The 27,955-nt window shown below is 41.4% G+C and overlaps 1 protein-coding gene across 2 annotated transcripts in view; it reads left to right on the plus strand.

The window, feature by feature from the left end:
* CDH11 (cadherin 11) overlaps nt 1–27,955 on the plus strand; it is an 80,151-nt gene that overhangs the window by 10,157 nt on the left and 42,039 nt on the right. The window contains exon 1 of one of the 2 annotated variants that reach the window (XM_039699703.1): nt 2,188–2,454. The exons of the other annotated variant lie outside the window; for it this stretch is intronic. The gene's annotated coding sequence lies outside the window, so the exon portion shown is untranslated. Of the gene's footprint in view, nt 1–2,187; nt 2,455–27,955 lie in introns of those variants that run through there. 2 annotated transcript variants of the gene reach the window in all.

A 27,955-nucleotide genomic window follows, 5' to 3' on the forward strand; every position in this document is an offset into this window, starting at 1 on the left:
CTGTTCCATTGGTATTTAATAATTTTGCCTGCTGGAGGGGAGAAAGAGAATGTTTTTGCTGAGAGGCATCTCCCATCTGGAAATCACATCAATTTTTACTAGAAATGAAATAATTCAAAATAAACTGGAATAAAGTTGTGTTTTAACTGTTTCCATGTTCTTTAAAGCATACTATATTTAACCCATAATTTCCTTGGGTATTTTATTACTCTGAGCTAATGAATGCTAATTGCCTGTTGAATTGGAGATCAGCAGCTCATCCTTTAACGCTTTTCACGGGTGTTACCAGGAGTGTTGGCTCAAAGAAGAAGGTTTCCCATTTCTCAAGTTAGTTATATGTGCAGCTCCTTTGGCTTTATGGAAAATGTATAAAATTGTGCGTGCATTGACTCCTTTTCTCATTCTTACTAATTCATTATACACATTTCCCCTCCGGGCTTTACAGAAGGCCCCAAGTTTTAGTTTCCAACAAATCAGAAACTTCACAAGAAGTTTTTAAGAACTTATTAAGCATTTTAATGTAAATACATGAATTTCCATCTACACACTCATGCCTCAAAATAATTTGCCTGTTATCTAGGGGAAGGCAGGCATGCTCGTTATGCTTTTCACAGCCTGTATCCTGTGAATTGAGATGTCACTCTGCATGACAGGGATCCTTTCCCTAGCTGTGCTGTAAAGGACAGATGCCTTTCTGCCGTGAAAGACCAGAAAACTCCTGTTGCAGAACTGTTTTTGCCACATCTCAGTAGTCTGGTGGGGTCATTTCCATCATCCATGCAACTGCTGCTAAAATTAGGGATGTATCCATGGCTGCTTTGTTGGAGCTGTGTAGGAAACCGAGTGAGAGATTGCTATATATTAATTATGCCTTCTAATTATGTCCTTTTAGTAACCTCCTCATGTCCCGAAAGAATCTTAGAATGAATGAAGGGGAGCCTAATTCCTCATTTATGTGGAGGAATTATCTCAGTAATCATATTCAGAATGGCAAATCAGCTGAGAGCACAGTGTCTGCATTGACTAGTTTCTGTTTTTCTGCAGGCAGCATGACCAGAGCTTTGACTTGGTCATGGAACAGATTAATTCATCCAGGTACTTGATTTTCCTGTTTGAGGAGTGTTCTTTTACCTGACTAGAGGGGTCTGTGCCCACTCCCATTTCTTTTGGGGGGAATTGTTGGGAAGCATGGATGTGATGAAATCTCTTGTACAAGCAAGGCAAACCCCTTTGCTTCTCAGCAGCATTTTTTTGTCTCAGTGCCATGCCATCCAAAGAGCAGCTCCCAAAAAATGCTTTTAAGAGAGGTTGATTTGACTGGGAAATAATTTCAGCTTGTTTAGAAGAAAGAGGTTCAGCCTTTCCAGGAACATCCCATCCAGGCTGGTACAGGGAGCCTCCTGACCTGCCATGCCTCCTGTGCTCCTTCTGGAGCAGCATTCCCAATGATGCTGTGGGGCTCACTCGGCAATGCCAGAAGGCTGCCTGCAGTCTGCTGCTGGTGCCAAACGGGTTAAACCCGTGTGGGCCAGTTGTCTGTGCGGAGCTGCAAACAGCCTCAGCCGACATCAAAAAGGGACTGCAGCGACTCCTTGATCAAAGCTCAGGTAATTGAATTATTTGCCTTCATGAATCAAGGGGTCCTTGAACAAGCTCGGGATGCCTGGATATTAGAATATGGGAAATTTATTGTTGCACTCCTTCTAATGTTCCAACATCAAAGAGAGCCCGTTCCTATAAACAAAGCAGTGGGAAGCCAAAAAATTCAAGTAAAAGCTAATGTGGAGAGACTCAGTTTTCTAAGGTCTTTGTAAGCTGGAAATTAAGATGATTCCAGTGGGGTGAGATATTTACCACTGTGCTTCTTTGTGTCTGTTTTATGTAAGAAAACATCTGTCCCACGCTGGAATGCTCAGCTCCCGCTCCTCAGTTGCCGCCGTTTTCCCTGTTCCTCAGTTTTGGGCGATGTTTCGCATTTTGGGTTGCAAATCTCTCTGTGCCAAGCTCTGAGCGGCTCTCTGACCACGTCACGCTTTGAGATTCTAATTAGCACGTCGCAATTAGCCCGGGCACCCCTGTGCGGGGGCGGCTCCCGCGGCACGCCGGCCAAAAGCCGGGATAAATAAATTCGGGAGGGAGCGCAGCCCAGCCCGGGCTCCCGCAGCCTCTCGGGGCGGCAGCGATGGCTCGCAATCCGTGAGGAGAAAGGGGACTGGCATTTTTAAACCCCAGCCGCGGCAGGGAAGCCTGTGCTGCCACCAGAATGGATCCTCCGCCCGCAAAACTAAATGTCGCTTTATTTCTGGGGGAGAGGAACTCCTTTGTATCTTTCCCTTCTCTTTTCATTTTAGCATTCTCTTTTCTCGGTCTGCCACATCTTTTTTCGCGGCTGGGGCCTGACCCCTGTTGTTTCCTTGTTCATGGAGCAAACATAAAATGCTAGAATTTCTTCTGGTAAGTGCCAGCCTCGGTGTGTGTGTTGTGTTGATGTGCTACGTCATTTCTGCATAAAAGCTCCCTCCTTGCCTGTGCTGCCCTGGGTTTGGGTGTGCTTTATTCACAACCTGCACCAGTCCTGTGTGTGAAGCTGCTGCTGAAGGCAGTGAGATGTCTCTGTGCTTCCTCATGTCTCAGCAGGAGCCAAAATAAATTAGTGGGAGACAAATCAGCAGAGAGAGGAAACAAATGCAGTCACTATGTGCAGTGACAAACGTTTCTGAGAATGATATAAAAGTTATCTAAATAGAAAATAAAACAGTGGCTCATTCTACCTGTTTGTATTTACCTGTGACATAAGAGACACAAATTTCTAATGATGCAGATCCTTTTGCAAATGAATTTTTTTTTTCTTTAAAAATGCAATGGAAATATTTTAGAGGAAGGACTGCAAAATGCAACATATTATAAATAAACTGCTTAATTATTTTATTCAACACAGTGAATAATTAAGATAGCAATGCAGTATCCTGCAGCTCAGTGGTGAGGAGCTCTACAGAGAATTTTGTACGAAATGGTGAGAGGATGCTTGGAGAGATGTTCCTCTACTTGGTGTAAAGGTGTAACCTTCACCTATTGATTAACTGTAGAACAGCTTTATCAGCTCTGTGCATATGAGTTCCCTACAGATCACAGAGTTTAATCAACTGAGCTCTATTTTAGTGACATTCCAAATTCCTACAACAAAACCCAGGAAATTGTTATTGGAATAATGTTTAATTTGAAACTTTTAAAACCATTGGGTCCCATTTTTCAGTTTCTTTAATTTGGACAGGGAACTTTTAAGCCTAAAATACCTTGCTTTTCATTTCCATGAAGTAAACATGATCAGTTTATTACCAGGTGAAAATCCTATTCCTTATTTTCTGACAAGTCAACCACAGAAAGGTGGTTATTTCGCTCAAGGGGAATTTGCTTCCTTAGGATTTCCAGTAGCATCCAAGACAGCCAGGCAGGATTGCCAAAAAGTTTTCCAGGCCAGGCTGGATGGGGTTTGGCGCAACCTGATCTTGTGGAAGGTGTCCCTGCCCGTGGCAGGGGGTGATTTTTAGGACCCTTTCCACCCCAAAGCATTCCATGATTGTGTTTGAGAACACGCACCCCTCCTGGGTGTCAGTCACAGAGCTCCTGTGAGCTCCAGAGCTCAGGGGCTCCCTGGGCAGTGGATGAGGCAGTGGCAAAGCAGAGCTCATGGTCATGCCATTACCAGAGGAGGAGGAATTGATTAGCAATAACACACTTCATTAACATTGCACTTTCTCAATCATTGTAATTGAGGTTCTTCCCCTAAAACATCAAGTGGATCAGGTTTTGTTTCAACCAAATCAATCTAATGTGTTAGAATTTACATAATTTCCTCTCATTTCATTTATGGAGCAGCAGGAATTTTAATTTGCATTGTCTGTATAGTCTATAATCAAAGTGTTAAGAGCACAAGGTTTATTCATTATGTATGGCATGTGGTGACAAATTTACATAATGGGCCACATCTTGCTGAAATGTTCCTTCTTTCCCCACACCCACCTTGGCAATTTTGTCTATAACTGATTTTCTATAAACCTGGTAATTGAATTACACAAGACTTTGAGTCCCTTGGAATATTTGATGGGGATGAGTACCTCTATAAAAATTAAAAAGTGGCTAAAATATCGTACTGAAAGATGACAAGGGCTAAGGGAAATCCTTGAAAACTGGGTTGTGTTTCGTGATTTGGGGAGAAAGCTGATATAAACCCATTGTTACTGTAGAATGAAGATTAATATTTAGAGGATGAATAGAAAGGTGCCTTTTATGTTTGCTTAGTGGCAACTCCTACACAGACTCCTTCCTATGAAAATTTCAGGTCTAAGTTAGGGACTAAAAAGCCATTAAGCTATTAAGGTGTTGTAAATGAAAGCTTCCATCATAGACTACTCTCTGCCAAGGCCAACATTTGCTTTATGAAAATGAAGTGCTTAGCACAATTTAATTTTTTTAAATAGAAGATTATTATATTTTAGTACTAGAGAAAAAAAAAAAAAGTAGGAGCTAAAAATATTATCTAAATGAGGGATGTAATGCATCCTTTGGTTTGGATACCCAGGCTCTTCACGGAGCATCTCAGAGCACAAGAGCTCCCATTTACATCTTCAGTTGGTGAGTTTTGGATGTGGCACATTTTCATTCTCTCTTTTGCTGCCTGAGGATAGTCAGACTAAAATGTAGGAATTTACACTGATTTCTATTTTATCCAGCTATCTTACAATCCAACAGTATAAGCAATATCTTCTATGTACTAACATGTGCAGAAATTCAGGTAGTACAAGATTTATCTACCTTTGATCAAAGCAAAGCTCCTGACAGAAATGCAGAACATCTTTAGATGTTGACAGCCACACTCTTTGTAAGAGAATACATGGACAGGTGTTTCAGTCTTTTTAGGAAGCATTCATACAGATAATTTTGTTAACACATCCTTAAATCCCTCATCTGAGGTGAAGAGTTTAAAACTCTCAAAGTGCATTGTATTATTTTAGCTAAGAAAAGGGGCTGTGGGTGTAATACATGCATGATGACTTGTGTTTGCAAGTTATGTAAGGAGAGGAGCAGACACAGATCTGACATTTGAATCATGAATCTTTCAATCTCTGCTTGAAACTGGAGTGAAACTTTGACAAGACTGTTGGCACCCAAAGTCTGCCAAGAGGCTTTTAAACAGAGTTCTGTCACTGTGGATGCAACAACTGCAGACAGGAAAAAGGAGAGGGAGCACTCTGAGTTCACATTGCCAAAGTTTTAAGAATAATGCCTAGAGAGAGGTTGCTCAGTTGGTTAAGAGAGGTGCAAAAGACAAACGGAAAACCACTTAGCCTTTGAGAGAAAGAAAATCCCTGGAAAGGGGAGGCTCATTTTGCACTGGGTTCATCACTAAAAGGTCCTATTAAGGTGATTAAACTGTAATACTCTCAAGCCCTAACAGTGGTCACTTTTTTTCCTAGCTTTTCACAGAAGTTGCTGCATGTGCTGCACAGTCTTTGAAAATACCATCTCTGCTCTCCAGCTCCTCTGGCAAGACCTCTCTTGCCTACTTTTTACTTGCTTGCTTATTTTCCTACCATATCTCCACGTCTATTAAATGCTGTTGAAAAATCTGAAAGGTTCTTCCAAGGTTTACAGAGAGAGATACATAGAAAGGGCAAGTCAGTCTTGGGCTTCTCTTTGCCCCGTTCATTGTCAGGGATAAACGATGGGTGCTTAGGATTCACATCCGTAGAGTGCTGCTGGATGAGTTTCAGAGGTGGCAGTGAGGGAATGTGTACAGTTTTTTTAATTGCTCCCCCTGCCCCCCCACCCATTGTGTGCAGCTGCAGGGACCCCAGACTGATCTTGAGAGCCTTGCAGAATATTCTTGTCAAATTGAAATCTCTCTTGAACCACACCAGGTTCTGGAATCTGCTCAAGCGTCAGCAAATATTGCTGGTGATTAAGCACCAGCTGAAAAAACACCCAAAAATGGGAATGTCCCCAGAGCTCCTGCTGGCCACCGGCAGGGAGCCAGCCTGTCCAGGTGACAATTGCTGTTCCCAAAAGGCCAAGGAAAACCAGGGAAAAGTTGAAATATGGGAAGGGGCATATATTAGGGACAATACCAGTTCATCCCATCTGAGGACATGCCCTCTCTGGGGAGCTGTAGCTGGAGGCTGGGGGAACCAGGAGCAGCTCTGTATTTGTATTAAGACGGGGAATTAAACCTGGGGGAACCACGAGCAGCCCTGCATTTGTATTAACACAGTGAATTAAACCAGGTGGGTCCGTTTGGGTAATCTCAGTCTGCAGCAGCATCTCTGAACTGGCTCTGTCCTCTTTCTAGGGGAATCAGAGCTGCTGAAGTCTGAACAGTGCACTCAGCCTGCTCCTGCCATGAGAATAAAATGCAATAGTCAGGGCAATATATCTTAACCCAGCTCAGCAGCTCCTGGCTGCTGCAGGTGCTATCGCTCCCAGCCCGCTCCCTGCAATTTCAGATACAGTTTTTCTTGTCCATGGCTTCAGCAGCTGTCATGTAGATCAGGCTTCAACCCAAATCTCTGTCTGTGGCACTCTTAGTGAATAAGAAAAATGTGTTTTACAACTCAGTGTGAGAGATGAAAGCCAAATCAGATAAAGTTAAAGTGTTTTACAAGTTTAGCGAGTTGTCTCTTGAAATGGCTACAGAACTTGGGCAGCCACTAAAACAAAATGTACATGAATCAGTTGAAATAGCAGCTGTTTGTTGCAAATGCTGCTATGTGCAATTAAACAGGACCACTTTTATTTTTGTAAAAGGCTATAGCTAATCCAATCAGAAAAGTGTCTAGATTAGGGTAATTAAAGCACCAACTGCACCTCCTTTCTAACCCAGGGGCACAGTTTGGCAGCCAGGCAGGAGAGCAAGGGGATGCTTCACCTTTGACTTGGATGTTGTCGTTTGGACAAGACTTAGGCAGGCTTGGGTCACTCACTGGGGTTTGTACTCTTCTCCTTTTGGAACATGGAATGGGATGGTTGTTTTTTTTAATAGTATCATCCAGGGCTTTTACATTGCAAATGTGTTCCTCTTCCAGAATCTGTGCTTGATTTCTCAAGCTCTATTCTTATGGCACTTTAGGTTTTCCATCTTTTAGTGCACATCTGGAGCTTCCTATACTCAAACCTGTATGCTGCTTACCTGTGATGGTGTTTCAGGAACTGCACCTTTTCAATGTCCTTCTTTGCCTACCTGAGTCAAAGTCTAGAAATTCCTGGTGTTCCTTTTTTATTCACTAGTGCATAGAGGCAATTTCTTTGATAATTTACATGATAATATAGAAGTGAAAGTAGAAACCCCTTAAGTGCCATTATTTATAGGGTGCTTTGAAACTCTTAAAAATATTGGCGTTGATAGCTTTCAAAGGAAATAGATCTGGTGGAAATAGACAAAATATTCCACTAATGGTTCTTTCTCTCCTTGATCCTGTTTAAATCCAGGGACTATACAAAAAACCCAGTGGGCTTAGACCTATTAAAACCTATTTAATAGGTTTTTGGAAACTTAGTTTTAAATCAGGAAAAGATCAGCAATATGACACTGTCCGCTCGAGAGGAAAAATGACATGTCTTGTACCTGAAATAAGTGCTACAAGTCTTTGTGAGGCAATGGCTGTATTTTTTCCCCTGCCTGATTAGATTTTATAAATATCCTGCCGTGTTCAGGTGTGTTCTCATCTGCCCATCAGCAGCGCAGGGCTGTGCTCCCCTCGCAGCTGACAAGCAGCCAGCAGCTGTTAATGACAGCATTGGGATTTTTGGCACCTTTTTTACACTGCTCTGACTCCGTGCCCAGGGTAATTATCTCTGGGCTCTGCTCTGTGGCACTGAGCACAGCGTGTGCATCACTGCTCCTTCCAGAAATTTCCCAAGAATTTCTTGTGATTTGAGGGGAAAAGGAACCTTCACTCCATATATGATTCATGCAGGGGTATTACCAATACCAGTTTCTTTTTTCTGAAATGCTTTCAATGAATTTTGGGAAGGTTAGAGCACTGGGATAGGGGATCATAAGCAACTTTGTATATTATTGGATATCAAAGGAATCCCAGCACATATTTGTGTGGAAGGCATCAGAACTTTTGAGGATGGTTAATAGGGCTAAATATTAACCTGCAGGCAAAGGCAGAGATCATGGAGGTGTTGTACCTAACGTCTTTGTTTCATGTGAAGTTTGACTCTGCAGGAAGCTCTTTATGGGCTCCATCATAAGAGTTGAAATGTAAAATAGACTGAGCAGCGCCAGAGGCAAGAAGAAGATGGGTCCTTTTTGCTCCATATGGCCTGTCTCAGATGAAAGACAAATATAAAATTCATTCTTGTTTATAAATTTTCATCCCAACGTTGCTTCATCTTTCACCTTTTCAGTGCCTGGATCTTTTATCCTATGTTTCTACTGCCTGTTTTTCAATATCCTCATACCATGGATTTCCCTTTCACATTCTTGATCTCCTTCAGCTCCATGAGATTCTTCCTGCTGAGCTGGCTGAGGTCTGAGTGTTCACAGTGCCACATACAGTGGATTCTCAACCTCAGTTCAGGGTTTCCAGCACACTTACTGCAGGGATCCTCCTTTTGTTGTTGGGTATGCATTTCTTTTCTTTACTTTTATTTTTTTAAACTGTAATTCTAATTATTTCAAGCATGTTTACATGCTTCAACATTTTGAGAGTACTAAATGTTGTGCAAAACACTAAACCAGCCAGTTTAAATCCTCAGAACCAACACGGCCAGCAGGCTTTTGAAGAGGCCGTGGATTGTCCAAGGCAGTGAGTGAGGAGTGCTGGATTTCTGCTGCCCCACGAGCCCAAGTGCTCCTCAGAGGAGTTTCTCCTGAGAAATGATCAAAATATAGCTGCCACAGCTGCACAAGCTTTCATTGCCTGAACCTGCACTGACCCCTCCAAACCAGGTTGTCCTGAGCCCCATCCCAAACAACATCCTGAGTCAGTTGTTCCTTGTAAAGTCACTTGGAGGAAACACCACTGGAATGGGGACCTTTTAGTGAAGGAATACCGAAACTTGTCTTAAAAGATTCTGATCAATGAAAATAAAGAGTGGAATTTGTTTTTTATAATCAACCTGTTCAGATTTATTTGCCATCTTTCAGATCAGAGAAGGCAAATTCTATTTGCAGTGTTTTTTCTGTATAAAATATCTGTTGTGCTCTTTCAAATTAAATATTACATGTTTGTTAAATTCCCACAGAGCCTGGGAAAACCAAGGTGTGTATATCGGATTAATGGACCTCTAGTGAAATCCATAGTCTTGTCCTTACAGTTTAAGGATAAAAGTTGTAAAAATTCCTCAAAGTGTATCAGTTCACAAGATGTTCCCTGTATTTCATTTGTTTTTTTCTGACTACTTCAATACGACTATTTCAGTTCTGATTACTTGTTTCTTCATTTTAAATAGAGGAAATGTAACAATTTGATTCCCGTAGTAAAATGTTCCTTAAGGAGATGTGAGAGTAACATGGAATGAGACAAAATTCAGATAAAACTCTGTAATAACATCTCAAGGAACTGTTAAGGTTTTCAAAAGAAAGAACATTAATACAGGGTAGTAATTTCTTTCAAGTATTTTCTTCAGATACTATAGTATAGAATTGCAATATTTATTTTCTTATTCCTGAGCTGTTATTATTTTCTCCAGGTTCTTTTAGGATAATGTTGTCAGGTATGTATTTTGCTCATAAATCCATTAGTTGCATCCTTTATGCAGAAAAGAAAGGACATTTACTACCTCAAAGTGATGGTTCCTCAGATGCTAAAACAGGCAAAAATCATAAAGCGACAGACTTGCTGTAATTTTAGCTACTTATTTCCTGGAAAAAAAAAAAACTTGAATTTTTAATTCAGAAGAAAATTAATTCCATCCCTTAGTATTCTTAGTAAATGACTCATGTAACAGTTTTCAGGCACCAGCAAATCTGTCTTCGGGTAAGACACAAGACTGAACTTCAGAGGAACTGCTGACGCCCACATGGTGTCAGTTGGACTCAGTTGACACTACTTGCCAAATTTATTTCTTTGTCTGCCTCTTGTTTCTCTGTAGGAGAATATGTGGATATCTTGGAAGGCGCACGGAGCATGGAAATGTGCGTGCAGTTGGTGGGAGAGTCTTTGCTTTGTGTAACAGCAATAGTAGCTCTGTTCAGTGGTATGGGAACAGGGAAAATCCACTAGCACAGAGTCATGGAGCTGTGGAATAGAGGTGGACTTCACAGGTCAGAGGTGTGAGATGATTCCTGGTTTTAACATTACTATTTGTAATTAGTTTTAGGTCAGGACAGTGGCAGGAATCAAAATTTTCTTCAAATGGAACTGTTATTTCTTAAACTCTCACCAAATAGTCTCCTCCAAGTCTGGAGTTTTTTTTAAAAAGAAAAAAAAATCTCATGTAGAAGATATGTTTTGGGTCCTGTACTGCAGCAGAAAGTGTTTGCTGATAGAGTTCTGCCAGGATAGCTATATCAACAACACTCCTTATTTTAAGCACAGCGTGTGCTGGCAAAGAAATGCTTTTATCTGCTCATGGATAAAACTCATATGGCAGAAAGGACTCGGGTTCTGCCAGATGAAAAACTTCTTAGGTTTTTGTCTTACACTGTCAGGAGGGGCTGAGGCATCTCGGATGTAGGCTGAACCCAATTTTCAGAGAGCCAGAGAAAGTGAGACATTGCTAATTTAGACATGTCTAAAGTTTCTGCTATTTTTTAGATATTATTTCTAGAGTCACAATTTTAAAGAAACACTGTTATCACCAACACAGAGAGGTGTCAGTGAAAAGGGATTTAAGGTCTTGTAGAAACTGACAGAAAAGATTGATAGACTATATGGTTAATGTCACATTTGCTAATCTAGAGACATCTGAGTAAAAAACGTGTTCTTTTCCTACCACTGTGGATTCTTTTACTGACTTGTTTTATGGCCTTTATCCAGACCATTCATCTCTTCACACCATCCCAGGTGGCTGTGCCCATCTCTTGGAATAGGTTTGCACATGGTTTTAGAAATCAAGAGGCTTTAGGGAGATAGGTCCTTCTGTCAAGGCAGGAAGTTTCCAGTCTAAGTAATCAAAAATAGATTAAGATTTTCTTACATAAAAGCTGTGTGCTTACCCAAAAACCTGTGGATGGAACAGTGACCAGCAGTGTCCTTCAGTTCAGAACCTTCACGAGGTGTAGCTCACTAGCTCCATCATTATTAAATTAGCAAAATTAAGCACTTAGTGGCTTGGAAATGCTGCTAATTGCTGGTGAACAGTGTGTCATTCATGCACAATGTGATACAATCCTCAGTGCAAAGCACCATTTCCATTTTCCTCTGTATAAGCTCATAAGTGCAGAAGGTATTTTCTCCAGGTCTGTTTTTCTGAAAATAGGACTGTTTATGGAAAGGTAGGACAAAAATAACTACAGAAAGCTCTCAAACCTTTCTGTAGTTTCTTTCTCTCACACCTTGTCTCCCAGGTGTGTGTCTAGGTCTGCCCACAGCAATTACATGAGGACACTGCTACACCCTCTTTCTTCTTGCCCACCAAGAAATTTCCCAGCAGCAAACATGGCTCTAGAGCCTCTCTCAGCTGTGCAGAAAGCTCTTCATTATTGCTGATAGCTGAGGGATCTGCCAGGCTTCTTTCAGACTCAGCTGTCCGGCTTTTCTTTAGGTCAGCGCTGTGACTGGTGCTGAGGGTTAGGACAGGTTCAAGCTGCTGAGCAGAGATGAGACACCAAGGCAGAGTTCAAGGGGAGAAAAGAAACAAGGGATGGGAGATACAAATGTCAGGAGCATTCCTTTCCATGGGAGTCTTTGTGGGGCTATTTCCCTTTCAGCATTTTTGGTTTATAAGCAATGAAATTGTGAGTTTATACCGGGGGGAAGGAGTACAAATACAGGGTGAGGATCAGCTGGCACCTGATCATTTCTTTGCTGGTAGGTTGAGAAAAGTGCTTGATAAACACAGAATTTATATCCTCATATACTGTATATTTTACTGTATAGTATACATAGTAATATATACTCTTTTGGCAATATTGCCTTTACCATGATTTTCTGTTCTGTTTGTTTGTTCTTCTTTCTCTAAAAGTTACATTTATTGAAAATGGGCTGCAGTTTTGGTTTCTGCTTTGTGAATATGGGAGAGAGTTCAGACTCAATGTTTTATATTCCATTTTCTTTACTGCCCTGTGAATTAAGCAAAACATGTTCTTTGGTTTTGGGATTTAGGACTTAGGAAGTGAGTTAGGCCAACGCAAAAGAGTTACTAGTGCGGATGCACTGAAGATACTTAAGGCTGTGAAAATTAAAAAATTAAAAGAACATGAAAATTTTAAGGCATTTAAAACTTGCTGAGTTTGGGATGAAAGGCAGGTGATGCCTTGGCACAGCAGCTGTACTAATGAGATCCTGGCAATGGCATTTTGGCCATCCAGAAAAAGCTGTGCTCTTCCTAAAGACACTGAGCCCCATTCTGCCTTCCCTCCAGCTGGAGCTGGTTCATCCTGAGCCTTGCTTAAACAGGGAGCAGTTACAGGGTGTTTTATCTCCAGCTAAAAATCTGACCTGAAACTGGTACTGAAAACATATTTAATGCAAGGCAGGAAAAAAGTTAACATCAAGTTACTGAATTGCAGTTCTTCCTTCCCAAGAACAGGAAGAATCTACTCTTTAGCTGTGTGCTGTTTATTTGGAGAGGTGCTAAATGGTGATGAAGGAGGATGGAGTGCTTGCTAAATACTGCTGAGATGCTCCAATAGGAGCCTGAGCTTCTGCTCACATCTTACCAGGAATGCAGAATAATATACCAGCATGGCTTCAGCTCTTAATAATTCTTCTAATGAGCTGAACTTGTGCTCAGCTTGTCTCCTTTTCCCTAATTTTGTGGACCTAAAATCTGAGTATAAATCAGAAGTCACCTGGTTGCCTCTCATAATGTTCGTGTTGTTTCAGTGCAGCAAAGCCATTTATATTGTTGAATAATAAAAGTAATGCTAGAGCTGATATATCTTATTAGGCTTCATATCAATTGAAGTAATCTTGACCAAACCTGCATTTCAACCCATGTGGGGGGAAGTACAAAATCTGTTTGTCATTGAGGCAGCCATCATGTTTGCTAATTGGAGCTAATTCTTGCTGTAAATTGGGATACAATTAGTTTGGATTTGACTGCAGAACTGTTGGGTGTTCAACTGGATGGAGCTAATGAGAAATTCTAACTGTGATTATTATGGTTTATCCAAACAGATGCTCCTACCTTGCCATAAAATCATGGTCATGCGTTCTGCTTTCCTCAGAAATTATGTGTTAAAATTAAACAGGTGGATGTAACAAGACACAGGGAATGGCTCCCAGTGCCAGAGGGCAGGGCTGGATGGGATCTTGGGAATGAGGAATTGTTCCCTGGCAGGGTGGGCAGGCCCTGGCACAGGGTGCCCAGAGCAGCTGTGGCTGCCCCTGGATCCCTGGCAGTGCCCAAGGCCAGGCTGGACACTGGGGCTGGGAGCAGCCTGGGACAGTGCAAGGTGTCCCTGCCCATGGCAGGGGTGGCACTGGGTGGGCTTTAATGTCCCTTCCAACCCAAACCATTCAGTGATTCTATGACTCTAAGAAAAATATGCTGATTTGGTGTAATTAAGAATATACAGTAATTTTTTTTAGATTATTTTAATAGCATTACTTATTTATTACAAGAATTCATTTCATAAAGGTCATCCGGCTTTTCCATTTGCAGTATGTTCATGCAATAATTACATACTAATATAGTAATTGAAAATTAGTTAATCTCAGCAAAGACTCATGTATGTGATCAACTTTTCTCACCTCACTTGACTATTTGCACAAGGTCACTGACATACCTTGTTGGTGGAATTGTGTTTATTTGGGGTTTTTTTGTGGGCCGTTTGGTGCATTTTGAGCTGGATCGATGTGATGTGCAAGTGATGTGTGATAACCTTCAGTTTCCTAAATGGATATGTAGTTCTTGGAGTTTGAATCCTGACAGGAATATTAGCAATGGCAATTTGAAAGACTGCTGTGAATAGTTACACAAAATATGTTGTTTCAGCAAATACACTTGATAATCTGGATTCAGGGAAGCATTTGCAGATATAGGACCTGAAAGTGTGTGAATTTGATCAAAGTGTTTTAATCTGAAATGAATATTTATAGTGCTTTGGCAATATTTCCACAGCTTTTATAATGGCTCATGGGTGTATCAGACTACTTTCATTTTCTTACCGTGGAAAAATAATTAATTACTTGGGGCAGGCAGCTAAACAGAGACAAACCTTGCTCTCAGGGTGTTGGAGTGAGGTTCTCATCACAGCTGATGGCTGAAGTGATATCCAGAAGCCCAAGCCACAGCTGCTCATCTCTGTAAGGCAGAGCAGCAAAATCCACAGCCCTGCTTTAGGTCATAAAATCATAGAATCATTAAGTTTGGAAAAGTCCTTTAAGATTATCAAGCTCAACCAGGACCACCACCATGTTCACCACTCTGAGAAAACCCTCAGTGCCCCACCAGAAACTGCCACTCCTGTAGGGTCCCCCACTCAGCCTCGCTGTTCCCTGCTCACAGTTATTTTTACATTTGTTTATGTTGTCTTCAGATCCAGAAATGAATCTTTTTTTTTTTCCTACTTAAAAAATGTCAATGGACTCAACAATCTAACAAGCTTTTTTTCCATAACACTGGGGAACTTAAAATGCTTACATTGTTTCCCTCGCCCAAAGATGAAAACAAACTTGTAGGTCTTGCCTTCTGTCATGAAGTTGAGAACATGTGGATTTAACACCAAGTGCTTGTAGAAAAAAAAGCATTATAAAAATTTCCTAACAATTGCCAGCTTTTGATTAAAGCTGTCCACCCTTGCCATTAAGGCATAAGAAAGTTTGCAGCTAAGCCTTCCTGATGGTTTTTTAATGCACAAAACTTATTTTTAACCTTTTATTTATTTGTTGCAAGCTGATGCTTCCAGGTCTCTGATGCCATTTTCTCCCTGACATCTGAATGAGTCATAAGGTGCCTTTTATTCATTGTTTTGTTATTTTTCCTGTGTTGCTGATACGTCTTTTGATCTACCTGGCTCACAAATTCTTAAGCTTGGAATTCAACTGCAAGATTAAGCACTGCAGCCTTAGACTGTTTCCACCTTCATCCTTTCATCATTGTCCAATTCAGCTTTTAAGTACAAATCTCTCCTAAGTTTTTATATTTGTTATGTGGTAACCAAAAATCAGTGGGTTTCTGATTTTCTTTTCTCTGGAGTTACTGGAACTTTCTTGGAGTAACTTTAATTTTCCTGGTTGTGATCACTGCTGATAACTGGATTCTGAAATTCAGCTTTTACCTTCCCTTAATGCCTCATGCATTTTATTATTAAAGAGTTTAGAATAAAAGGTAATTTTGGATAAAGGTTAAAAGTAAGAGGGTAACTTTCAGGAAATGTCAACTTAATTTTAGCAAGATTATAAAAACTTTTTTTTTGCAAAGCTTTAGAAGATGGGACGTGCTCTGTTTCTTAAGGGCTGTCCAATCTCCAGCATTTTGGACAGTGATCCCTCTAACTAAATTTGGGTTGATAATTTGGTTGAGACTATGGAAGTTGGATAAAAGTAACTAGCCCTTGAAGTTTTATTCACATCATTTTTATGTCCACACAAATTTGTAATGATGGAAGTTTGTCCTCTGACTTATTTTAAATTCCAGAATGTTTGATGATTTTCCAGCCTATAATTGAGTTAAAATAAGACCTATAAGGAACTTCCCTTCATCTGACTGACAGCACAGATGATGCACCTAGACCCTGCCTGCTGCCAGCTGATGAACCCCCAAGGAAATTCTGCCTCTCTCTTTTGAACTTCCTCATCCAGAGGTTTAATTTATTTGTGCAATTCACTTGTTAAAATTAGAAAATTTTGCTGTTCTCTCATAATTCCTATAAAATTTCTGTATCCATCTCAGTCATTCACACATGATTTTCTTACAAATGTTTCTAGCAAAGTAATCTTGGGTTCCTTCTGAGGCTCCAAAATGTTGTTCAAAACCAGAGGCATTGGTCTCCTCCTGGTTCATGTTAGTTCAAGTGCTAGAGTAGATGTTAATAAACAGAATATTTTATAATAGCATAATTTCTGGATTCACTCTTCGCTCTACAACTGGGGGAAAAAAATAATCAAAGATTGGCTCTTGCATCCTTATTTCCCGTGCAAGATCTTCCATTTCAGCTGCTTAAAGTACTCATTTTAAATATTGTGCTATATAATTAACAGACAAGACTGTGGAAGGGAAAAGAGTGGCAGGAGCTCTTTTGGCTGTAAGCTGCAATCACAGAATACCAGAATGGGTTGGGTTGGGATCATAAAGCCCATCCAGTGCCACCCCTGCTCCCCTGCCATGGCAGGGACACCTTCCACTGTCCCAGGCTGCTCCCAGCCCCAGTGTCCAGCCTGGCCTTGGGCACTGCCAGGGATCCAGGGGCAGCCACAGCTGTTCTGGGCACCCTGTGCCAGGGCCTGCCCACCCTCCCAGGGAGGAAGGGAAGAATTCCTCTTTCATATCTGCTCTAACCCTGCCCTCCTTGAGTTTTGTGTTGCAGGAAACCAGCAGTGAAGGAAAAAGAGGCTGCACCTTGCCTTGGTCCTTCCCTGCCCTGCAGCTGGGTCAGATGTGCTCCCAGTGTGGTTTTGAGGAAGTTTAATATTGCGCTGCCCTTTTTACATTATTTGAGACGAGCCTCATCTCAGCTCCTGATGTGCAATGTATTTCTTTTACCAGCAAGACCTAACGAGTGTCAGCCAGGGAGCGGCTGGGCCTTTGCTAGCAGCTGGCTGACAGCAATGGGAGCTGAAGAATAACACAAAGCCTTGCAAATCCCATTTTTCTGCCTTGCAAATGCATATGTACTGCCACTGAAACATGCTAAAAACACAGTTAATTTCATCATGTGGTTCAAAATAGCAAGGTTCCGTGTCCTTTCAGTGTGGGCAATTGCCTTTATTTCTGTGCCCAAATTATCTCTTCTTTTCTCCCCCTCTTTAAATCTAAACACATATCAAATCTGTTTGATCTGCAACGCTGGATCAAGATATTATTTGTGTGGAAGGCACATTCACAAAACATTGTGAAGTATCTTAGTATTTCTCAATACCAACACAGTGGGTAAGCTACTGTTGCTTTAAAAATATAATGTGAAAACTATAATGAGAAAAAGTTTGGATTTGGGCCAAAAAATTTAAAACCTTTATGGTGGATTAAACTGTTTTGCAACTAAATACTGCTTTTCTCTGAAACAACCCATTCCCTCACGCAGCTAAATACTGCCATATGTTTAAATTCTTGCAGGCCTCCTAAGGCTGACCCAGAAGAAATGTCAACAAATGTTTGTGAGTCCTTGTGGCCTTGTAACATTTCCTTTAAAAAGTGAAGAATGGAACAGCAGGAGCTGTAACACTCCCCCAGAACAGACATATGAAGGCATATGGCTGACATGGGAGCCTGCTGGCTCTTCCAAGATTGCTGGCTTCATTTTTAAGGATCCTTTTTTTTTTTTTTTTTTAATTCCTCAAGACAGCTAAACTTGTCTCTCTGTTTGGTGAGTTGCTCTGTTCTGCTCAGAGCTGAGTTTGGGATGCCTGGGGTCTGTGCAGCCCCTGCTGTGCCATGGGAGAGCCCACAGGTTGTTCCTAAAAGTGGCAGATGGGGAAATCCAGGGAGGGTGAGATGTGGTGGCTCCGAGCTGGGGATGTCCCAAAGGATATTCAGGCAGCTCTGTACACACAGGAGCTTGGGTAGCTGGGAAGGTTTTTTCTGTACAGCATTAACCCAGTGCTGGCTCTGCTTTTGACAATTAAAATAAATTACATTTGCTGAACAGCGCTGAATAGTTGCACTTAACTTTCATTGCAGATGTGGTTTTATTGCTACTTAACTGTAGGGTTTGAGTTCGCTGATATGGGGGAAGATCTTCAAATGTACAGGATCTCAAGTTTTTTCCAAGTCAAAATGATTTAATTGTACAAAGGCATTAGACTTCCAATAGAATTTGTGCTCAAAAAAATCTTTGATGCCTTAGATCACTTTTCTTCTTCCCTATAAATGTCCTTTCTTCCAATTATTATTTTTAATTAATTGAAATATTCCTGTGCTGTACTGAAGTAACTCCAATCCTGGAAATCTCCACGGCACAAAGCAACCAGAAGGGTAAAAACCAGCTCCACAGCTCAACTTCCAGCTGCCTGTGCTTCATCTTCCTGATAATGTACATTTCCCTCCCTATTCCTAAGGCATGTGGGAACATCTGTGTCCATAAGTCCAGCTCTGCAGGTTTTTGTGTCTCAGAGGCTGCTCCAGACCAGCTGGGTGAAATTTGTAGATTATCACATAGAGAAGGAAGGGCAGTGACTGTGCCTTGGGTACTCATCCAGATTTCTTTCTCTCATGAAACATCAGATCTTGCTCTGCAAGTTGTGACTTTTGGTCACTTTTGTATTAGTCCATTGAACCGGATTTGTGGATGTGCAGTACTTTAAACCCTGAAACCTTGACCTTTTGAGTTACAGCAGTGGGTGTCTCAATACCACAAGATATTTCTTCAAAAAGTATTTTGGAAGGTAATTTATGTAATTGCTCATAAAATTATACTGTCTTGATGTGGGGGACTGGTAAGGTTAGTTTTCTCCATCGTGGCTGGGGCAGTTTCTGTGCCCTGAAAGATTAGAACATAAACCCAGCCTTTGAATAAAATGCAAACTATAAATGGAAAAAATCCAACATTTAGTGGAGTTTCTGTGGTTTATTCCTCATGCTTTTTTTTTTTCCTCTGGGCTCTGCCGTTACAGTAATAAGAAAACAATTATATAAAAACAATGAACATCTTGCATGTGATTGACAGAATGAATAACTAGATTTCTTTTTCTGAAAGGGAGTGAGAAAGCTTATTATTGGCATTTGAAACCTCTCAAATTAATTGTGTGAAGTGTTCAGCCACAATTTAACATGCAGAATGCTGTCTGTTAGAAAGGACTGCAGTGTAATTATAATTTCTGTGACTGGAGAACCAGCAAGGTGTTGAAGCTGAGTTCTCCACACTCTCAGGTAAACTCCTTAGGGGGGTTGTTTCCCTATAACTCAGGCTGACACTATCTGAAAATGAAATAACAGATTTGTTTGGCCATGTTGAGCTGTCAGGTACTCATAAGTCTCACGAACTCGAAGCTGATAGCACAGACACGAGTGTGTGTTTATGTTCTCCAAGTGGAGAGCTCACCAAATTGAACATTAAGTGTGCAGACAGCCTCAGTTTGGCTCAGTTCCACAGCACACATATGGAAAAAGGTTGGCTCCCTGAAGAAATAATTATATGGCCATCTCATTCTGGGTTTAGAGCATCTCAGCACTGGTTGTGAGAGTAAATCCGCTCCCCTTCCGGGCGTTCCCAGATTCAGGCGTTAATTGCTGTCTCCAGCTCCTGGGGCGGAGGCGCAGAGCCCGTGCTGACCCCAGCCCGGCCCAGCCCCGTGCTTGTCCCATGCCAGGGCTGCAGGAGCAGCTCTGATCACCAGCCCTGTGCCCCGCTCGCCCAGGCCCCTGTGGCTGGGCACACTGGTGCAGCCTCAGCTCAGCCTGCAGCTCGGGCAGGGAGAGCTCACATCTGCCAGCAAGGCTGCCCAAGGCCACCCAGAAGGCTTCAGTTATGGCCTGGAACATTCTTCCACCCCTGTCCAATTCAATTGAAAGGAAAAAATGTTACTGCTGTGTGAGAATTATTGCAGTTATCTGTTTTAGACAAGCCCTTGGCAAACAGGCTTTTCTGTGCTTTTGGGGAGAGTCACATTTCTGCACAGCTGGTAAAGTGACTCCATTATTATAAAGTTATTTTTGACTTTTATTAGTAATTAGAATCATGGAATCATAAAATATTTAGGCTGGAAAAGCTCTCCCAGCCCATGGAGTCCCAGCTGTGCCCAATGCCCACCCTGTCCCCAGCCCAGAGCACTCACTGCCACCTCCAGCCCTTCTGGGACACCTCCAGGGATGGGCACTCCAAACCTCCCTGGGCAATCCCTGCCAAGGCCTGAGCACCCTTTCCATGGGGAAATTCCTGCTGGTGCCCACCCTGAGGCTCCCCTGAGGCCGTTCCCTCTGCTCCTGTCCCTGTTCCCTGGAGCACAGCCCGACCTCCGGCTGTCCCCTCCTGTCAGGAGCTGTGCAGAGCCACAAGGGCCCCCTGAGCCTCCTTTGCTCCAGGCTGAGCCCCTTCCCAGCTCCCAGGGAGGTTATTTCCATGCAGTTTTCCTTTTTCTCTAAGGATGTTAACACAGGGCACTCCTTGCTCAGTCCCAAAAAAAAGCCACTGAAACTTAGGGAGAGCTGTGCTTCTGAAATCTGGTCAATCAGCGGAGACAGGTTCTCAGTATTTGGCCAGCAAGGGTTTGTTGCTTTATTAGTGTTGTTTTTTGTTGGTTTTGTTTTGGGTTTTGTTGTTGTTTTTTTGGTTTTGTTTTGGTTTGGTTTTTTATGATCCTTTTATTTTCCTAAATATATCCTCTTGCTGGTTGAATATAAGTTTACCACATGATTGCCAGGGGTACCCTGGAGCTCATTTATTGTTATTTAAAGAACTGCCTACAGCACCTAGGACTATCTCTACCAGGTAATATCACTGACAGATACCAGCAGGAATTTTTCCCTAATTGTGCAGTTTCTCTGGAATATGCAGAGCACTTGCTCTGTTATTGTTTGGTTGTGTGTATTTCTACTTCACAACAATTGTTTGGAAGAAACCTCCTAATGCACTTGCTTGTAGCATGTTATAATTACACCACAGAAAATTAATGCCTCGGTGCTTTTTGGGCAGCATAATGAAGAGCAGACAAATGTTAAATATTAATATTGTCAACTATTCTGGTTCATCGTGGCTGTGAGCTTTGGTGTTATGAACACGTCATTACCTGCTGCAGCTGACATACAGATATGTGCTCAAGTTCCAGCTCCATGAACAGATGGGAAGGCAGGTTAGCAAATGACAAAGTAACTCCATAAAAAATATTAGTGTATTGTAATTTTTGGAGTGATATCCTGAAATTATAGGTGGTGGAAAATCGTGTCATCCTTGCTATAAATATTGCTGAAATTCTGCAAAACTCTATTAGTTGTGAGTATGAACTGCACAGCAAGTATCAAGAAATACTCCTAGTCCTTTCTCATCTCCCAAGTTCTTACTCACTGATATTTAGCTCTGTTTTAATGGATATTTCTTATAAATTACATATATCTATATAATATACATAAAAATATATGTGTGTGTATATATTATATATACACAAATATATTATATTATGACAGTCTCAAAATATCAGTTGCTCAGTATTGTTCAGTCCTGAAAAATGAAATTACCAGTTAAAGAGGATTTGGGATTGTTTTCCTTTTTGAATCAGTAATGATTATCTTGTCTATCTGCACTTCTTTAGGCTATCTTTTGTCCACATTTAAAGACTGCTTCATGGACAAATTAATGTGTTTGACATTGCCTTGTCCTTGATTGAGAAGCCAAGTGTGTAATGTCCTTTGAGGAAACACAAAAGGAAATGAGGAAAAGCCAGTGAGGAAGGACAGAGACAGAATGGCTTCTGGGTGACCTAAAATGAATTTACAATCCATTTTCCCTTCCTGTCACCCTCCCTAGATCTAGACAAGCTGTGACCTCTGGGAGGAGAATGGAATAGGAATAGGCAAAGGGATATATTTGGTCCAGAAATAAAACTGAATGAAACTTTTTTAAAAGCCTTACAAATGTTTGAAGAGTCATTGCAGGGTTTGCAATAGGTCCCCAGAATGAATAATGGATCTTCCTGGGCTGACAGAGATATTCAGTGAGTTGAATGAGGCTCACAGAAATTCAGAAACATCAAATCTCTGGGGTGGCTTTGAACAACTCCTCTTTTCTTTATTTATTAATAAAAGGAAGAAGGTAGGAAAAAATGTCCCTGAGACCAAAGAATTCTGTCTCTCTTGAGTCTCTTGGACAGACTCTGAGCTATTCTCCTTTATGGTATCTCTGATGTCCCAGAATTATTCTTCCTTGGGTGTCTCCAGTGGACCTGGAACCAGCAGGATGATTTTGTAGAACATTTATATAAAGATTCTTCCAAAGGTTAGTTGAATTTATTTTCTGTGCTGAGTGTCCCCTACAGCTTGAGTAATGGAGACATTCAGCATATACTTCAGTGGCTCTCAATTTTTAGGGTTTTTTTTCAGGTCACTAGAAGAGATTGATAAAAGAGAGCAGAAGAAAGCCAGAGGAAAGAAATAGAGAACAGCCTTCTGAAAGATAGTAAAAATAGAGCACCAAATGCTAGTGCGCATCAAATGCACAGCCTCTGCTATGGATTTGCTCTAGAGGAAGGATCTGGCCATTCATGTTTAGTGGAAGAAAAGCACCAAAGAATAGGAAAATGGCAAGTGGAGGATGTAAACCAGAAAAAAAAAAAAAATCCCAAACTGTAGGGAAAATTTGCCATAAAAATCTTTCAGTGCTGACAAGCTCCCAATCCGTGGTGTCTGACATCTGCTGCCAGTGGAAGCTGAGCTCCAGTGTGACTCAGAAGGCTTCAGAGCAGCTCTGTGTGCCTGCTGCACTGGCAGGAACTGATTTGGTATGCTCTGCATGTAGAAATTGCTTTTCCAAGAGAGAACATATACGAGCCTTTTACTGGTAGCGGCTCAAGAACAAGGTTTGAGATAATCTGCTAGACGACAAAAATGAAAAGTCAAGTTTTAGAGTACAAATGAAGTGCTTTTCCTACATGTAGGTAATTTGAATTATATAGAGTGTGGTACATAGAAATACTTGTTTAAGCATGAAAAACTAGTATAATTTTTAATTCACATAGATTTATTTGCATCTGTATACACATGTATGCACAAAAAGCCAGTAGCTGCTTGCTGTGGATCCAAATTTAGATTTTAGAGGAAGCTCAGGGAAGTTGGAAACATTGAAATAGAGGGCTTGATTTGGGATATTTAAAATGACAGAACACACCTGCCTGCAGGCCTCCCAATCCACTCGTATTTCTGGTACCTGGGTAGGATGGGGCTGCAGCAGCGTGAGGATAATTAATACAGACTTCACCCTCCAGGGCCCATCGTTTGCCTCCAGGCCCTTGTGACCCAAAAGCAAAAAAAGCTGATAAAGTCATATGGTACGGGTGAGCACAGGGCTGGGCACTTATGTGATTCGCAGAGGGCTTTTGGAGGGAGGTTAATTTCTTCCTTGTGAGCCCACATGAGCCTTTTCTGTCCTGCTGGGTAATTTGGCCTCAGATGGGTGAGATTTGGGCTTTAGTCTGCAGACTGTTAACATCCTGCAAAGCACTGAGATGTGGTTTTGTCTCCCATGAGGGCACACAGCTACCCTGATCCGAGCTTCCTTTGTGCCTGGTTTGTGCTCTCCCAGCTGGGTGTTGGGGTGGTGGGTTTGGCAGAGCTGCTCTGCTCTCCTGGCTGCCTGCCTGTGCCACAGCAGCGTGGGTGGACAAGGGATGGGAGCAACAGGGGAAATGTTTGGCAGAGTATAAAGTCAGAATAGTTCATAAGAAAGTGAAACAGACTGTTAACCTGCTTAGAACAGAACCTTGTTTGTGTGAAACCTTCTCTGCAGCGCTTGCGTTTTGTCCTTCTCCCGTGAGGCCTGCACAAGGCATCCCCCTTGTGTGGAGAGGAGCTTTCCTCCTGGACAAAGGTACAGGACTGTACAACTTTTTGAGTCAAATGCTGGTTTTGATCCTCATTTCATGTCAGTCTTCTTGGTTGAGAACAGCTCCTCCAGGACTGTCCGTGTGTGTGGACACAGGCATTAACTCGTCCGTGCCTCGGAAGCAGAAGGCAGCAGGAGTCTCTCAGGCGCTGCAGGTGGTGCTCCTGTCCCTGCTGCTCGGGAGTGCACAGGGCAGGGAAAACTCCCCCAGCTCTGAAATCAGAGTTATTTACCCTGGCCTGCCAACAGACCTGTCACTGGGTGTGTGTGGGGAAGGCAGATTATCCGAATTGCTCTTCTGTCCTTTCTGCTGCAGTTCTTGCCTTTTGCTTTGTTCCATACCTTTGTACCTGACCATCTTTCAGCACAAGATGGGAACCCTTACGTGTCCATGTCCACACAGAGATATTGATCATGCTGCTGGTGTCAGCTGTGGATATTAATTAAGTGACAGCCTTAATAACCTAAGTGAACTTTGAATTTGGAGCTGCTTTCAGTGGTGCAGTCAGACCAGGTGTCCTCCAGAGCCCCTTCCCACCTGAATTATCCTGGGCTGCTCTGTTAGTTGCTGACTGTGAGATTCCCATTGCTTGGCTCAGCTGCTTGGAATCAGAAGGAAAACCATTTTCTCCTGCAAGCAGAGCATGAGTTTATTTACTTGCTAAGACGATGGCTAGCACAGGAGCAATTTTTACACAGCCAAGGACACTCACCCTGGTCAAGGCCCCCAGATCTGAGTTCTCTAGAAGTGTTAAATAATCCCTGTTGTACACTGAGATTTAAACCCCAGTGCAGATCCATTTTTTTTTTTACACCTAAACAGAGATTACTGTATATAAAAATATGGTGCGGTGCTGTGTTGTGTAGTAGGGCCTAGAATAAAACTCTGACAGGAAGCAGATTTTGTTGAAGCTGTGTTCCTGAAATGCAAATTGCAAAAATGATCATAATAACTTCATGCAAATTGTATTTATACAGATGATCCAGCTTCAGGAGAAAGGGGAGTTTGGGCAGTGCATAGCACAGAGCAGCAAACACCAAAAATAGCATTGGGGAAGTCAAGTGTAAACTTTATTTTAAGACAGAACTTATACCTACATCTTTAGAACAGTTAATTATTCAGTGAGGAGAGAAGTGAGAGAAAAAATGGGGAAGCTCTGCACCCAAACAGCAGAGATCCTCAGCTGGCATGTGGGAGCTCTGAGTTCCAGCCTTTTTCCTCTGTGTTTTATATGGACTAGTGCATTTTTCAGAGGTGAAATGTTTTATAGTGTGCCTTTGCTCACTTTCAGCAATGGCTCCAAGGTTAAGTGATGTGTGGCAGGGCCAGACTGCAAATTCATGATAGTACCATAGAAAGCTCACAAATTCCTAAACCTTTGTGATTGTGAGCTCAAACCTGCATAATTGTTATTTTAAATTACATTAGGTTCCTTTTTCTTTTTTTTTTAATTTTACCATTATTGTTGTTGTTTATTGCATACATTCTGAGTATTTAATAGAGTAATCTGTTTCATAGGTTATGAATACCTGCATTTTTTGTAGGCTAGTAATAATTAATCACAGGGGGAGAAAAACCCTTCAGCCACTCAGTCCATTGGCCTGTGCTGTGTAAAAACCTTGTTCCTGTATAGGATTTCAATAAGTAGTTTATGATCAATAATTCAGCCGAGAAGTTTTGACTTCTCCAGGTTTTAATTCAGCCATGCAGATGTCTCTGGCACTTTTAATATGATCAGCACTCTTTACTTAAGCAATAATTTAGATTATTACGGTTTTTCTTTAATCATTGTGTGTGGTGTCAGTTGTGTTTCCATAGGCACTTCTCCAGCAAATTGTAATCAAATAACTATTTATGTGGAAACCTGAGGCAATGGAGTTCTGACTGTGCTGGAAATGCTTTTTGAAGTGTCATATTTATGGAATATTTTAGTCTCTTTCAGTCATTTCTGTGATATTTACCAGAATTTTCATTGGGCTTGAAAAGAGTTGCAAAAATCTGGCACCGTTTCATTTCAGAAACTCATCCCTGATGCTTTTGGATTTCTCAGTAAGTAGTCAGAAATCCACAGTTTAAATCCTTTTATGATTGTGAGCAATTTGTTTCTATTTCATTAAACTCTCAAATATGCTCCCAAGTTTATTTCTGGAACTGCTCTTCTGGAAATATTTAATTTTAGGGGCACAATGGATGCAATTTTTCTCCAATTTGAGATCTTTGTGGATTTCTAATATTTTTCATCTCTCTTGATAAGAGTAATGTACCTGGGTGTTTTTTAGAGGGACAAATGTGTGTGTGGTGCATCAGAAAAAGGGAAAATGAAAATAAGCAGAGGTTTGGAGTTGTTTTGGGTTTCCTCAGCATAAATCTCATATTTTGCACTCACCTCGATTGTGTTGGTTTATTCACTTGGCCAAATGGCCCACAAAGCTGTGAATATTTATTTAGTGCTGTTCCTAATCGTTTTTCTAATAGGGAATTATTTGGGTACAATGAAAGACATTTGTAAATGAAGCAGATAAGCGCTTTGGCAGACAAGGAGTGTTTTGTCCAGCACAAGAATTCTATTGTCCACTGCTTTAGTTGTCAAGTGCCTGGGGAGCGCAGGATTTATGATGATGTTACAATGGCCCTTTCAGAGGGGACTCTAAGAAGCTGTGAGATTCCGTTCCTCTGCTTTTCAGACTCCCAAATCTTTTTATGGTGCGAGGACAATGCCGGATTCAGCTGCTGCCGGGGCCCGTCTCCCATCGGGCGCTGTGCAATCTTTACCACGGTGACAATGGGCCGGGCTCCTGCCCCGCTCCTCTTGGCACCTCGCATCGCCCAGCCCTCAAGCGCGGCTTCTTTCGCCCCAAAACCTCTTGTTAGGCCGTGTGGTTTAAAGAGCCACTGTGGCAAATCTCTTTGGAGCGTTGGAACTGTTTAATGGATTTTTTTAAAAGTTTTCTTGTAATTGTAGTTGGACTTTGAAACAGCCTTCTGTAAATACAGCAGTTGGGGGGCCTTGGCTTTTCGCCCTTTTGTAAGCGTTGTTAAGTTATTAGAAATCCTGAAGGCATATTCAGAGAAATAGGAAAATAAAAGGCATGCAGAGAAAATAGGAAAATTAAAATGTTATACAGTAAAGTAATAGGCATCTGATAAATGAACTGGTAATAGGAAGTAAATAGGTATCTGACACCTAAATATCAATTACTCAAAATGTTCTGTCTACAGTCACAAGGATGGAAATAGTCTCAAACTATGTTTTTTATGAAAATTGATATCTGGAAGGGTTTCTCCTTGCTTGATATTAATATGAAGATTTATTTACTGCTAATAATGGTCAATGCTACAAAAAGTATCATTTTGTAACCCCTGATATTTGTTGAAATGCAGTGTGACTGCAGAATAGAGGCTGCAATTGGCAGTGAAATGATCATTTGCCATTTATCATCTATTGTTCTTTAAGATGCTTCCAGCCCAGCCCACTCTGTGGTTCCATGATTGGTGCCTTTGCTGGTGGCCAGGTGGATGCACAGGGAGAAGTTAATGGAGCTGCAGGTCAGGTGGGGACTGGCAGTGTCTGATCAAATCTCTGAGGCTTTTAAAAACAAAAGAAGAGCTTAAAAAATTGGATGGTAGGGATATTTAAGAGGATATTTTGAGAAGTCCTTATCCAAGCAAATTCAAATGTCTCGGGCATAAAGGAGTCTTGAGCTGCAAAGTCATCCATAAAGATGTTGTTTTCTGTAAAGATATTGAACAAATTCTCAAAATGAGGGAGTTTATTTCAGTTTCAGTCATTCATATGAATTGTGAATTAGTTCAAAAGGGTCCTTTTAAAAAAAACCAAAAAACCAAAAACTTGCAAAATTAATATATTTCCAAGTGCCATAGGTACTTCATAGCATGAATGTGTGTACTTTTACCAACCAAGTGCTTTTACATTAGTGGCTAGGTCATCACACAAATCATCGCTCCACAGAGCTTAACCTTAGCAAAACTCACTGTCTAGGAATGTGCTTTTATGGCACGTGTATACCAAATTTTTGAAAAGGACTCAATGTATTTGCAGTTGTGAAGGGCTACAGAAGCCATAAGACTTTATTTCTTCCTTCGATGGAGCAAGAGTGAAATATCTTTGTGCAATACTGAATATAAAATAGCTA

The sequence above is a fragment of the Passer montanus genome, unplaced genomic scaffold, assembly GCF_014805655.1.
Source record: "Passer montanus isolate IOZ18808 unplaced genomic scaffold, ASM1480565v1 scaffold138, whole genome shotgun sequence".
Taxonomy (NCBI): Eukaryota; Metazoa; Chordata; class Aves; order Passeriformes; family Passeridae; genus Passer; species Passer montanus.